Source organism: Hemicordylus capensis, chromosome 5 (genome assembly GCF_027244095.1).
Source record: "Hemicordylus capensis ecotype Gifberg chromosome 5, rHemCap1.1.pri, whole genome shotgun sequence".
Classification (NCBI taxonomy): Eukaryota; Metazoa; Chordata; class Lepidosauria; order Squamata; family Cordylidae; genus Hemicordylus; species Hemicordylus capensis.
Genome location: NC_069661.1, coordinates 251,086,461 through 251,101,001, shown reverse-complemented (window position 1 = coordinate 251,101,001; position 14,541 = coordinate 251,086,461). Strand labels below are relative to the sequence as shown.

Genomic DNA, 14,541 nt, shown 5'->3' with positions numbered 1-14,541 from the left:
CTGATCCCAGCCCAGCTTGGAGCCAGTCCGGGATTCAGAACGTTAAAAACTTTTTTAAAAACTCACCACTGCGCCTGGGTCAATCTGCCACTTCTGGGGGTGGGGTGGGGTGTGTGCTTCTGCAGCTACGTGTGTGTGTGTCTGAAGCTTCCCTGACCTCCCCCCAGTCTTTTCTGGGCAAGTTTGGCCCATTTTCGGGCCTTTCCAGCCCTCTCCAGGCTCACAGCAGCCATTTTGAAGGCCCCTGCACATGCACATGGGCATGCAAATAAGCCGTGAGCATGCATGGCAGCTTTCAAAATGGCCACCGAGAGCCAGGAGAAGGCCGGAAAGGCCCGAAAATGGGCCAAACTGGCCCAGAACAGACTGGGGGGAGGTCAGTGGGGGGAAGGGAGAAGCTTCAGACATCTACCCCCTCAGTCGCGGGAGCACCCCCCTGGAGGCAGCAGAATGACCCAGGCCTGGCGGTAAGTTTAATTTTTTAAAAAATGTTTTGAACTCTGGACCGACTTGAATTGGAACTGTCCCGGGGTGTGTGTTTGAGGTATGCAAACCCAAACATGCCTGGTCCAGTTTGAGTCTGGTCTGGACTTGAACTGAACCAGGCAAACTGGTTTTGTGCACACCCCTACCAGCTGCTTACAGCTGGGACTGGGAGACTTGCAGGGCTGTTGGCCAGCACTGGGAATTCCTACAATGCACCATGCACTTGCGTGGTGCATTATGGGACTCGGGGGGGGGGGGTATGTCCAGGCCCTCCAACCCTCTGCACTGCTAGAGAAGGCAGCTGTATGCCTGGGCATGCGATCTCCGCACCCAGAGCAGAGGCAATTGGTGTCTGCGGGGAAGTAAGCTTTTCTAGGCTTCCTCCCCACTCTCCCTTGAGCCCTTTCTCTCCCATCATGAGAAAGGGCTCAATATATCCTAATTTACTTGTTTAGAAGCATGCTTGTTCCTGATTGATGCCTCCAGAAGCACCTTTTCCTCAGTATTTAGTCAAGGCAGTGCTGATTGCAGAATCATTCTGCTGTTAACAAACACAAGAACAATCCTTCTTCATGAAGATGTTCTTGACTTACTAGCCCTCTTCACGTTTCGTTCGATACACATACAGTTAGTGTATCGATATGTCTGCCCATAAAGTTATTCACCTGTTATATTCAGCGCTCATGCAGTCGCACTCTGAAGTCCTGCTCTTACATCAACAAGATCACATGACACACACCAAGCCAAACTGCCGGTTCCTGGTGTGCCAGGGTGGCTCTAGAGCAGGGATTCTCAACGTTGGGTCACCAGACAGAGGCGTATCTAGGGAAAATAGCGCCTAGGGCAAACACTGAAATTGCGCCCCCTGTCCAAGCATCTGACACCCATCTTTCAGATAACTTTACCATAATATCAGCTGAAAAATACAAGTCAGGCTCGTTAATCTTTTAATCTTTCAAAAACTATTTTAGCAGTGGACTTAGCCAGACTAAAAAATGCTGGAAAACTACAAATTTCAGTATGCTGGGGCTCATGAAATACCCAAATACTATGTGGAGGTGTACTTGGAAAACTAAACAGAAGTGCCTGTCTAATTCCCTACTATGTATTGTAGCATCACCATTACATAAGTTTTAAAAATAAATGGAGAATTTGACTTTTCCCGATACTCTGTAAATAATTAAAGGATATGCAGAGTAAACTGTGTCACTGCTTGGAATATATTCTAGTCTTTCAGAAAGACAGTTAAAATGAGAGAAAGAGAGCAAGAAACTCCCAGTGGGCCTTAATATTAAGGATTTCACACTGATTCAAAGACAAATTCACCATTAATAGCTATATTAGCAAGACATCACATTTAACTCACTTATCACAAGAAGCAAAGTAAGAGCAAATGAATACAATCCTAGCTCATAAGCATCAGCCCACTATTCACAAGCCCTGATTCTCTGTACATAGTGCCAATCTGAATATGTGTACAGTGACTTATATTATATATAATTATTTTTTTTACCTGTAGCCCCTTCAGGGGGCTTCCTAAAGGCTGGGGGGTTTGCAAAGGTTCCTCCTCCCCCCACTGGCCTCTAGGGCCTCGCAGGGACCATTTGAGCATGTGCAGTCGCCATTTTAAAAAATCTTTTTTTTAAATGGCCACTGAAAACAAAATGGCCACTGTGCATGCTCAAATGGCCTCTGCAAGGCCTGGCATGACCTAGGGGCTCACAGAGGCCATTTGATCATGCACGGCGGCCATTTTGTTTTTGGCAGCCATTTTTTTAAAAAATTAATTTTACAAAATGGTGCCCCCTTCAAGTGGCGCCCAGGGCATGTGCCCTGCCTGCCCTACCCCTAGATACGCCCCTGTCACCAGAAGTTACTGGACTTCAACTCCCATAATCCCCAGCCCCAGTGGCCTTTGGCTGGGGATTATGGGAGTTGAAGTCCAATATCATCTGGGTACCCAACATTGAGAAACACTGCTCTAGAACATCTAGTTTGGGGGAGCAAAGGGGTGGCAACGAACATTCTTAGGAGAGCCAGGATTTTGCTATACATTAAACACTCAAAGAAGTAAGGTAATTAATATCAGTTCATATACCTTTTTAAAGAACCTTGCTTGACCTTTTCAAAATTATTCTCAAAAAGGGTCAGAGACTTCTCAGAAAACACCATTTTTCGGATTAGGCTGAATTGTCCAGTCTGCTTTCCTGTCCAAGACCGTGTGGCAGGAAAGACTGGGATGGGAGAGAGGTCAGTCCCAGGCCAGTGGAAATCTGCAGGCCCTGCAGTCTTCTGCAGCCCAGTTTCTAGCTAGGAAGGAAGCTAAGCGCTTGGCCCGGGTCCTGGGAGGCTGGAGGAATATCCTACCTTCTTGGCTGCTCTGGCTTCTGCCATTTGTTCTGGTGTAGAGGAGTGACTGAGTGAGGCTTCTTTAAACAATGGAGGTCTTTTAAAATAAAGCGACGGGACCATAATATACTATGATTGTCTAACACTTTGTGGAAAGTTTCGGAACGGTGGATGTAGGAGTGAAAGGGGGAGCCAGAAATATGTTGGCGGGAGTGTCCCTAGCAGGGTGAGGGGCTGGGGGCGAATCAGCATGTGCGGGGCCTTCTTAACATTTCATATCATTACAGAATCATACTGACTGATGACATACAGTGTAAATAGTGTGAGTGAGGTTTTTGGACATGTCCAACCAGCTTGGACATACAATGCATTTCTAAAGAAATAAAAATAAAAAGCACAACACCTCTCTTGGTCCTTTTAGATCTCTCAGTGGCTTTTGACACTATCGATCATGCTATCCTTCTCAACCGCCTGTGTGGGTTCGGTATCTGGGGCACTGTCTTTCAGTGGTTCCGTTCTTACCTTAGCGGGCTTGTCCTGTTGGTATGCATTGAGGGCAGGTACTCTGACCCACGGCCACTCCTTTATGGAGCTCCCCAGGGTTCAGTTCTTGCCCCTGTCGTCTTTAACATCTATATGAAGCCGCTGGGTCAGGTCATTTCCCAGTTTGGGGTGAGATTTCATCAATACGCTGATGATACTCAGCTGTATATTGCCATCCCAGACCATTCTGGGAATGCTGTTTCTGTGCTTACTCAGTGCCTGGAAGCTATTAAGGTCTGGATGAATCAAAACAAGCTCAGACTGAATACCACGAAGACTGAACTACTTTTACTCAGCAATCGTGCTGGCCAACAGCTGGATGTGAACCTTGTTTTAGATGGGGTGGCGCTGCCCCCAAAGGAGCTTGTTCATGATTTGGGGGTCCTTTTGGACTTGTGCCTCCTGCTTGAACAGCAGGTGGAGGCTGCGGCTGGAAGTACTTTTGCCCAGCTTCATCTGGTTCACCAATTACGCCCTTACCTTGATCGGCAAGCATTAATGACAGTGACCCATGCCCTTGTTATCTCCTGCTTAGATTATTGTAATGCTCTCTATCTAGGGTTAACTTTGAGGATTATCGGGAAGCTACAACGGGTCCAGAATGCAGTGGCTTGCCTACTCATGGGTGCCAGAAAATATGACAGGGTAACACCTCTCCTTCAGTAATTGCACTGGTTGCTTATTCGCTTCCGAAAATTTAAGGTCCTGGTTTTGACCTTCAAAGCCTTGTGGGGTTTGATGCCTGTCTACCTACAGAATCGCATCTCCAATCCAGTTACATCCCGTCCGGTTAGATGATTTCAGATGGCCCTTTTGTCGGTCCCCGATTTCTGAGAGGTTTGGGGCACCCTTCCTTATTGATTTTTAATTCTCTATTGAAGATTTTTCTTTTTCGCCAGGCTTTTGCCCTGTAGTTTACCTATTGGTTTTTCCTTTTTTGTTAGTTACTTTAGTTTTTAATTTAGAATGTAATTTTTAATGTTGTTGTCTTGGTTTGCATGTTTTTGTGCACCACCCGGAGTCTTCAGAGTGGGCAGTATATCAAATGTTTCAAATAAATAAATAAATAAATAAATCACATGCGTCACAGTTCTCAGAGCTTCTGGGTTGCAAATCAACTTGAGCATAGTGCATTCATAAACAAACAGGCAAGCAAGCAAGCAAGCAAGCAAACAAACAAGCAAACAAATTATATTTTGTTTGTTCCAGAAGTTTTTGTAATTTTCTGCCATGAAACAAGCCACTTATAGGACTTTTTGGGTGTATTTTTTTAAAAACCAACAATTTGTCCAATCCACTTCAATTTAAATATACATATTCCTCCCACCCTGCCCTGCATCTCTGCTCAATGCGAAAGTCCTATGGCAAGCCAATCTCTAAATATTCAAGGGGGAGGAGAACCACAAAAAGGAAATCACATCATACCTCCATTACTAAGGTTGGGCTGGACAGAGGGTCTGCAGAGAGCTCTGGTGCTGGACACTCTCTGTCTGCCTGCCTGCTTGCATCTTTCCCGAGCTTTAAGCTTCAGGGAGGCCTGCATGGAGTCCTCTCTGGAAGGATTCCAGAGAGGACACCAGCCGAACAGCTGCGAGGCAGAGAGGCGGAGCTCTAGCAGTTTGCTTGAGAGCCTTTCAAGCTGCACACAGCCACAAGAGATGGGATCCAGCTGGGCTGCGCAGGGGAAAGATAAGTGGCTGGGACTGGGGGAGAGAGGAGGGCAGGCTGCACTGCAGTGTGCCCAGAATGGGGTCTGTACCAGCATGGGGCTCGGGGCAATTGCCCCAGTCGCCCCACCCTAAGGAAGGCCCTGGTGCCTGCTGCCCCTTGCTACCCCTTGGCATTATTCTTGGAGTGCATACTCACAGCACGAGGTGCCAGAGCTGCTCATTTCATGAACCTAAGCCTGGAAATATCAGGTTCCCAAGCCACACTCCCCTCCATCACCCAACATCCACCACCCAACTTCAAATCCTGGTTACAGAGGGAAGTGGAGCTCAGGAACCTAACATTTCTGAGTTCAGATGTCACAAAATGAGCAGAACTTGTGATTCATGCTGCAAGTACACATTCTCCGGGAAGGGTGGTTTGGCTTGGTGAGGGTTGTGTGAAGCTACCCTATGACATATGTGCATATAGATGTCTGCAGGGGTGTTCTTTTTTGGGGAGGGATCAGGACACTTGCCCCAATCTCTGCACCATTCCAGACCCCACATCTGTGCTGCCAGGCTCCTATCCAGGTCCAGCGCTCTCCATGCTGATGACAGCTGTGGGAGGCTCCGTGCCAGATGCAGGGCCCTCCACTCCACTCAGCTCCCCACACTTGTCAGTCCAATGCTACTCAGATTGCACAACATCCAACCCAGTTGCCAGATTCTGGGCAGGCTATGGTGGGCGCGGGCAACTCCATGCTGCCAGGCAACTTCCTGTGCTTGATGGCCAGCAGCAGGGGAACCTGCATGCACTCCCATTTACCCTGGGGCTCACATACACTATGGAATGGCCCTGGATGTCTGTACACCCATAGATGTTTTTGTTAGAGATGTGCATGAAACAAATTTTTCAATTTATTTTGAATTTGAATCAAATTCCAAAAATTCATTTTGAATTGGAATCAAATTCAAATCTGGTTCAAAAATTTGATTTGAATTTGAATCATATTCAAATCTATTAGACCCTGTTGGGAAGCCTTCATTTTTTTAACCAAACAGGGGGCCTGAATTGTTTTTAAAAAGGTGCCAAACAGCTCTCAAATTGAATTCAAATCAAATTTTGAAAATTTGATTTGAATTCAAATCACTGGAATAACCCAGATTTGAGTCAAATCAATTTGAATTTAAATAATTTGCACATCCCTAGTTTCTGTGTCAATTACTATATGTACACTCACTTTAAAACTGAACCTCAGAGCAGGTTCCTTCAAAGGAAGGGAAGAGCTATATTTACCTTGGAATATTAAACTGCAACACCAACCTGTGAATAATGAGATGGTGCCTGAATGCCTTTGTCTTTCTTTGTTTCTATTGTTATTCAGGATTCTCATGCAGATTCCCATATTTACAAATTAGCAAAGAACATCCCAGAGTGAAAGAAGAGATAACAGTATTAATAAAGGAGAAAGTAACATGAGTGAAAATGAAAAACAGTACAATGAAGAGGCTATGGGTGAAGATGCAAATGAAGCAATCAGTCTCTAAAAAGGGAAATGGGAGGCAGAAAAACAACAACAACAACAACAATAATTTACATTTTATATCCCGCTCTTCCTCCAAGGAGCCCAGAGCGGTGTACTACATACTTAAGTTTCTCCTCACAACAACCCTGTGAAGTTGGTTAGGCTGAGAGAGAAGTGACTGGCCCAGAGTCACCCAGCAAGTCCAGACCCAGATAGGGAAGATTATATAATCAGGCTGGTGAGAAGAAAAAGAAGCAGCAGCAGAGATGAGGTGAGACTATTTACATTATATTGTGGTTGTGGCAATGAAGTTTCTGATTGACTAATCTGCCGTGGTGCTGGTACAGAATGTTCAGTTTCTCAGGGTACTAAACACATTGCCTACCAGCATCTGTGAGGGAAGAAAGAGTTAACAGTTCAGATGGGCTTATTTATCATTATTTATTTATTTGAAATCTTTATGCCCTGCCCATCCATTGCACTGCTGCTTGGGGCAGCTCACAAAATTAGTAAAGCAGATAACACGATATAAAAAATATAAAATTAATAAGATTAATAGACAAAAAGCAAGACCTAGTTAAAAATCAAATTAAAAACTTAAAAACCCACCAGATACATGCTGCAGATAAAACATTACAAAGCCTCTATCAAAAGATGGGTCTTTAGATGTTAGGGTTTTTAAAAAAAAACCAGATGGAGGAAGCATGGAGAAGTTCTTCCGGGAGGGTGTTCCAAAGCTGAGGGGCCACAACCAAAAAGGGCCTGTCTCTAGTCAAACTACATATTTCTTTAAATATGCTGTTTGACACTACAAAATTTTTTGCAAAGACCAGACGGGAGTCATTATGGGAATGAGGGAGCAGGGCTTCAACATTGTCCCCATTGCTTTCCAGTCCAGAGTGTGTACCCTGCACAATTTTTTTTCTTTTGGAAAAGAGCTTCCATTTGGCACTAATATAAACTCCCCCCACCCAAGGGATATAGCACGTGCAGGATGCTGGATCGGTAGGAGTGTGCATGGTTTTGGTCCGGCATAATAGAACAGACTGCCGGACCGGTCCGGCGGTCTGGCGGTCCAGCTGAGCGGGGGACTGTGACTCTTCCCCCTCTGGCGCTGGTCCTTGGAAAAATCTTCTTGGGGCGGCAGAGCTCCTCTCTGCTGCCCCTGCCCCTGTCGTTGTTCGTCAAGCCTTAACAGAGACGAGCGCTAGCCTCTGTTAAGGCTTGACGAACCACGATGGGGGCAGGGGCGGCAGAGAGGAGCTCTGCCGCCCCAAGAAGATTTTTCCAAGGACCAGCGCCAGAGGGGGAAGAGCAGCGGGGGGGGGGGGAAGTACTACCACCCCCCCGCTTAAAGTCACAGTCTCCCCCTGCCGGACTGGGGTGGACTCCGAGTCATGCACACCCCTATGGATCGGCATTATGATAGGGGCTTTGTGTTTATTTATTTATTTTATTTTACATATTTCTATACCGCCCAAAACTTATGTCTCTGGGCGTTCACAACAGATAAAAACAGCATTAAAACATTAGTTAAAAACAAAAACAAGAAATTTAAAACACAACCATTTAAATTTTTCTAAAACAATGCTCTAAAACAACATTTAAAACAATCAAAACAGTATCAATTTTAAGCCTGGGTGAACAGATCTGTTTTTAAGGACCTTTAAAAAGCTGTCAGAGATGGGGAGGCTCTTATTTCACTAGGGAGCGCATTCCAAAGCCTTGGGGCAGCAACGGAGAAGGCCCATCCCCGAGTGGCCACCAGACGAGCTGGTGGCAACTGCAGATGGACCTCTCCTGGTGATCTCAATGGGGGATGGGGTTCATGCCGAAGAAGACGTTCCCTTAAATACCCAGGGCCCAAGCTGTTTAGGGCTTTATAGGTTATGACTCATACCTTGTATTTGTCCGGAAACATATTGGCAGCCAGTGTAGCTCCTTCAATACAGTAGTAATATGGTCTCTCCTGGATGACCCAGAGACCAGCCTGGCTGCTGCATTCTGAACTAACTGTAGTTTCCGGACCACGTACAAGGGCAGCCCCACATAGAGTGCATTACAGTAATCCAGTCTGGAGGTTAGCAATAGCAATAGCAATAGCACTTACATTTATATACCGCTTTATAGCCGGAGCTCTCTAAGCGGTTTACAATGATTTAGCATATTGCCCCCAACATTCTGGGTACTCATTTTACCGACCTCGGAAGGATGGAAGGCTGAGTCAACCTTGAGCCCCTGGTCAGGATCGAACTTGTAACCTTCTGGTTACAGGGCGGCAGTTTTACCACTGCGCCACCAGGGGCTCTGCCACTGACCTGAAACCCCACCCCCCATCTTCTATCTGCTCTTCACGCAGAAGGTCCCAGGTTCAATCCCTGGCAGTGTCTCCAGGAAGGGCTGGGAAAGACTCTGCCTGAAACCTTGGAGAAGCTGCTGCCAGTCAGTGTAGACAATAGCAGGGCTGTGCACAATTGCAAAGTTCAGATCAGGTTCGGCTGACCCTTCAGAATGTTGGGATCGGGATCGGAATTGGGATTGGGATCAGCTCTCCCCACCCGCCCCGCTGGCAAAAATCCCCACAGAAGTCTATAGGTAAAGTAAACGGGCTTGAAAGGGAGCCCTGAAAGTAAGCACAGAAGTAGGTAAGGAGGATTCGACAAATACAATGAATATTCATATGCCACTTGTCATCAAAAGTTCCCCAAGCGGTTTGCATAGATATAAACAAACAAATTTATATCTATGAGTGTTTAAGAGAATGCCTTCTTTGCCATGAACCCCACCGCCCAGGGAAATCAGCTGGAGAGGTCCGACTGCATTTGCCACTGGTTGATCTGGTGGCCACTCAGGGACGGGCCTTCTCTGCTGCTGCCCCGAGGCTAACACACTTCCCGCTGAAATAAGAGCCTCCCCATTTCTGAAAGCTTTTAAAAAGTCTTTAAAGACGCATCTGTTCACCCAGGCTTTTAACTAATATTGTTTTAATGGTTTTAATGCTTGTTTAAAATATTGTTTTAAGAATGTTTAATTGTTTTAATGTTTTAAACTTTTTGTTTTTGTTTTAACTAATGTTTTTCTTTTGTTGTAAACCGCCCAGAGACGTAAGTTTTGGGTGGTATAAAAATATGTTTATAACATATTTTTAACAGTGTGAAAAACAAAACATTCTTGGCACATCCTTTCTCTTGCTCCTGTGCAAATAATATCACACATTCCCTCATCACATGAACCTTTTACTTACACACATACACCCCCCCTCCACTGGTGCACATTACCCTAGCTCAGAAGCAACTTTTAAAAACTTATGTACGTATTACAATCACCTTAATATATTCATACAAATCAACCACACCTCTGTCTTTCTTATTTGCCCATTCATACTTTCACTCTCTCTCTCTCTCTCTCTCTCTCTCTCACACACACACACACACACACACATAGCCCAGTCAAAGTTTTCCATGGGAAACTGAGTCCCAGATTTTGCCTCAGGATTTAGGGGTGAACTGAACCCAGTTGCTAGGGATGTATTTTGGGAGGGGGAAGCAGAGAAAGGGAGTATTACCTTGTTCTTTTTAATGAGGGCAGGATTCAAGAAAGGCCCCTAAGCTCCTTTAACTGCCTATCTTTTCAGCACTATCTCGGCTTCAGACTGGAGGGGGAGGGAAAGGAGTGCCAGGCAGCATGTCTCCTCTCCTCTCCTCTCCTCTCCTCTTTACAACTGGCTGTATAATGCTCAGCAACATTTCCGCAGAGCCAAGAAAATGTTGCTGAGCATCAACAAATCAGTCATGCATAGAGGAGGCGGCAGGGATGCCACCTGGCACTCCTCTCCTGCTGGAGAGGACCTTTCTCACTTGAAGTCAGCTAGATTCAGATGATCAGGAGCCAACAGCATGCAGTGAGTTGGGGGAGGTGGGAGGGGGAGAATGAAGAGATAGCAGTAATCAAGCTGATGCCCTCCCCCCCACCCCAGCCCCATGCCCAGGGAAATTTACCCTCCCTTGTTAAATTATTGCTTTGCCCCTAAACAATGGTCTGAAGATATAAGGCAGATTTCTGTGTTCCTAAAGGGTCCTCATGTGCACACATGCATGTGAAGAGGGCTTGCCCACATGATTAGGGACCTAAGTTACTAGTCCCTGGTGTTTCACAGGACTGGGAGGAAGATTCCTCCTACTTCTCTTGCTTCCTCCCACTTCTCTTCTTTTGCCTCTTACAGCTCCGCCTCCTGTACCACCCTTTCCTCCAACTGCTCACACATGGAAATGTAGCACATCAAGGAGAATTCTAGCTGAACTCTTATCCCTGACCTGCTACTTCTCTGTGTGCAGGGAATCTTTCCCAAAAGTTGTGGCGGTGGTGTACGGAAACATGCATCCCTTTCTGAAGCTACAAACTGCAGGGCAGTCCTGGGAAAACTTCACCAGCTTCACCCCTCGGCCCTGCTAATTTCTGTCAACTGCTCCAGAGCATCATGCCAATTACTGGATTAATGTGACTAATTATGCATTAGTCTCAATCCATTAAATGATGACAAGATGCTCCTTAGTGATGATATCTAAGTGGGGCCACTTCCAAGGATCTTTCTTATCTAATGAGGAGATAATTGATAATGGCGCTCTGAGTGATAAGATGTTTCTGCGCATGTTAATTGGGCTTTTTTCCTTGAGCGGGTGCCCCTCCTGCTGAGTCAGGCAGCAATCAGGTTAAACATCGCACTATCAATGTGGATTTAAAAGGGGGTCATATTTTAATGGCTGCTAATTTAAGTTATTTAACTCAGGGGTTCTCTGACTTGGACCCCTAGATGTTGTTGAACTTCAGCTCCCATAATCCCCAGCCAGGGCCGGCTCTAGGGGATCTGGCGCCCAGATGCAACATTCTGTTGAGCGCCCTTAGTTATTGTAAAAAATAAAAATTCAAAATACAATTAGTGTGTATTCACAATTTAATACACAAAGATTTTATGTAATTATATACATAACATTGTATATAATATAATTATGTATATAATATATGGACTTTGAAGAAGCAAGATAGAAAAAGCATTGACACTTTTGAACTTTGGTGCTGGAGAAGACTTTTGAGGATACCATGGACAGCCAGGAAAACAAACAAATGGATCATAGAACAGATCAAGCCAGAATTGTTCACTAGAGACACAAATGACCAGGCTCAAATGATCCTACTTCAGACACATCATGCAAAGATCCAGCTCTCTCGAGAAGTCCATAATGCTGGGGAAAGTTGAAGCAAAGAGAAGAAGAGGATGGCCAGCAGCAAGGTGGATGGACTTATTTGTGACAATAATGAATGCACCACTGAGTGACCTTAAAGGCCAAGCTGAAGATTGATCATCCTGGGGAGAATCTATCTATGTGGTTGCTAAGAGTCAACACCAACTTGACAGCACTTAATCAATCAATCAGTCAGAACTGGCCCTATCCACCCCCAGCACAGCATTCCTCCAGTGGCTGTTGCTGGTGTCCATCTTATATTTCTTTTTTAGATTGTGTTCTCAGACTGAAGAAGGGGGAATAAAATAATTCTTTTAGTTTTACCCAGTTTTTGCTAATCTCAAGGGTGGCCCTTTTAAAATTTAACCCATCTGAATTATATTATCCATCCAGCTAGTCCAGTGGTGCAAAGCAATTGGGGGGGGGAGGGGGCTCCCAGTCCCAGCTCCTTCACCCTCACCCAGTCCCACTCACACGCTCCTGTTTTCAGCTCTTTTCAGGGCGCAACAGCTCCTCCACAGCTTCTCACGCTGATATAATATGCTCAGGCAGGCAGCTCCTCCCTCAAGAGCAGGGAAAGAGGAACCTGTTTTCAGCTCCTTTCAGGGCGCAGCTCCTCCACAGCTTTTCACCCTGTCTGATATCATATGCTCAGGCAGCTCCGTCCTCCCTCAAGAGCAGGGAAAGGGGAACGGTCGGACCCGCACGCAGGAAAACAACACAGGATAGAGAATTGGTTTGGTTGGTTGCTGCTGCTTGTTGTTTAAACCTTTCCCCCAAAATGCCCACAAGCTCAGAGGGGAGTCACAGCAAGCATAGCGTCTGGAGCATGGGAAGACGAAGGAGGCGCCAGTGGGAGATGGTTGGGATGCTGCACGCATACGCCAGGCAGGTCCAGATGACGCACAGTAACAGCGGCGCCAGCAGCATGCGATCGGGTTGGAGGGACACACACCAGCGCGTTGCTCTTCCTTTGGCGCTTGGCACCCTCCTCCAGCAAGCTGCACTGTGCCCTGAACCAGCGCGCAGTGCAAATGAGGAGTTTGTTGCTGTCTGAGCCTACTGCTTCTTCAAGTTCTGTTCCATCATCATTGGCACCTTCCCAGCGGGCGGCGCTCTGCGCCCCCCAGCAAGCTGCGCCCCGATGCAATGCATCTCTTGCTTACTCTCAAGAGCCGGCCCTGTCCCCAGCCATAGTGGCTGGGGATTATGGGAGTTGAACTCCAACAACATTTGGGCAGCTGAGGTTTTGGCCAGCGGGTAGCCATCTTGCCCATAGAGATCGGAGAAAGGGGTGTCCCAGCGGAAGGTTTCCAAAATCTCCATTTCTCCCTCAGGAGGTCTCTGCTTTTTGGTGGACTGGAACCTCCAGAAGACTCCAAGAACCTTCTGAACATGCTTCATTACCAATTTAAAAAGGGGTGGTGAGATCACTGCACCTTTTAGTTGCTAAATTTTATTATTAATCAACACCATAAGCTAACAATAATGTGGGTAATAATGATGGGGGTTACACATACATGATGCAGGGATGAGAAGAAATGCATGAACTGGAAGAAGTTGTGCATGCAAACTGCAAACTGGAGAGGAGAGCTAGTCTTGTGGTAGCAAGCATGACTTGTCCCCTAAGCTAAGCAGAGTTTGCCCTGGATGCATATGAATGGGAGACTTGATGTGTGAGCACTGGAAGAGGTTCCCCTCAGGGGATGGAGCCACTCTGGGAAGAGCAGAAGGTTTCAGGTTCCCTCCCTGGCAGCATCTCCAAGATAGGGCTGAGAGAAATTCCTGCCTGCAGCCTTGGAGAAGCCACTGCCAGTCTGTGTAGACAATACTGGGTTAGATGGACCTATGGTCTGACTCAGTATTAGGCAGCTTCCTATGTTCCTATGTTCCTATGCCCTTGAACAATGATTCTCTGTATAGAATTCATAAATTTAAAAAAAGAACATGGAGAATTTCGAATGCCTTGGTTCCACTTCGGAAACAAGACCAGGTTATTTAGAACACCAAGATCCAGGGAGAAATTCAGCCAAGGATTGTGGGAATATCCCTATGGAAACATATGAAGCTACCCTACACCAAGCCAGCCCATACGTCAACCTGACTCAGTACTGCCTGCTCCAACGGGCTGTCCAAAAGCGCAGGTGGGAAGAAGTCTTTTCTTGCCCTGCTGTCAGCACTGGGTTGCGGGCAGCCAGTAGAGGGTAGGTGGGACTGGGGGAGTCAGCAGAGTATGAGGGGCAAGGGCATAGGCCAAGATATGGGATCAAGAAGCAGTCAACACTAAAGCCAAGGGTCAAAGAAAGCCAAGCAGACAAACTGGAGCCAGGGGTCAAGTGCTAAGTCGAAGCTCAGGAACAGAGTCCAGAGTCAAATCAGGTAAACAAACCAGAAGCCAGGAGTCTAAAAAAGGACATTGTAGAACTGGAAAAGGTGCAGAAGAAGGCAACCAAGATGATCAGGGGCCTAGAGCACCTTTCTTAGGAGGCAAGGCTACAACACCTGGGGCTTTTTAGTTTAGAAAAAAGACGACTGTGGGGAGACATGACAGAGGTCTATAAAATCATGCATGGTGTGGAGAAAGTGGATAGAGAGAAATTCTTCTCCCTCTCGCATAACACTAGAACCAGGGGTCATCCCATGAAATGGATTATCAGGAAATCTAGGACCAACAAACGGAAGTACTTTTTCACACAACGCATAATCCACTTGTGGAATTATCTGCCACAAGATGTGGTGACAGCCAAC

The 14,541-nt window shown here is 46.3% G+C and overlaps 1 protein-coding gene across 1 annotated transcript in view; it reads right to left on the bottom strand.

The window, feature by feature from the left end:
• The window catches only part of PRKCQ (protein kinase C theta), a 76,599-nt gene extending 71,687 nt beyond the window's left edge, over window positions 1-4,912 (bottom strand). The window contains exon 1 of the mRNA XM_053258615.1: window positions 4,804-4,912. The gene's annotated coding sequence lies outside the window, so the exon portion shown is untranslated. The remainder of the gene's footprint in view (window positions 1-4,803) is intronic.
• Window positions 4,913-14,541: the final 9,629 nt, after the last annotated feature.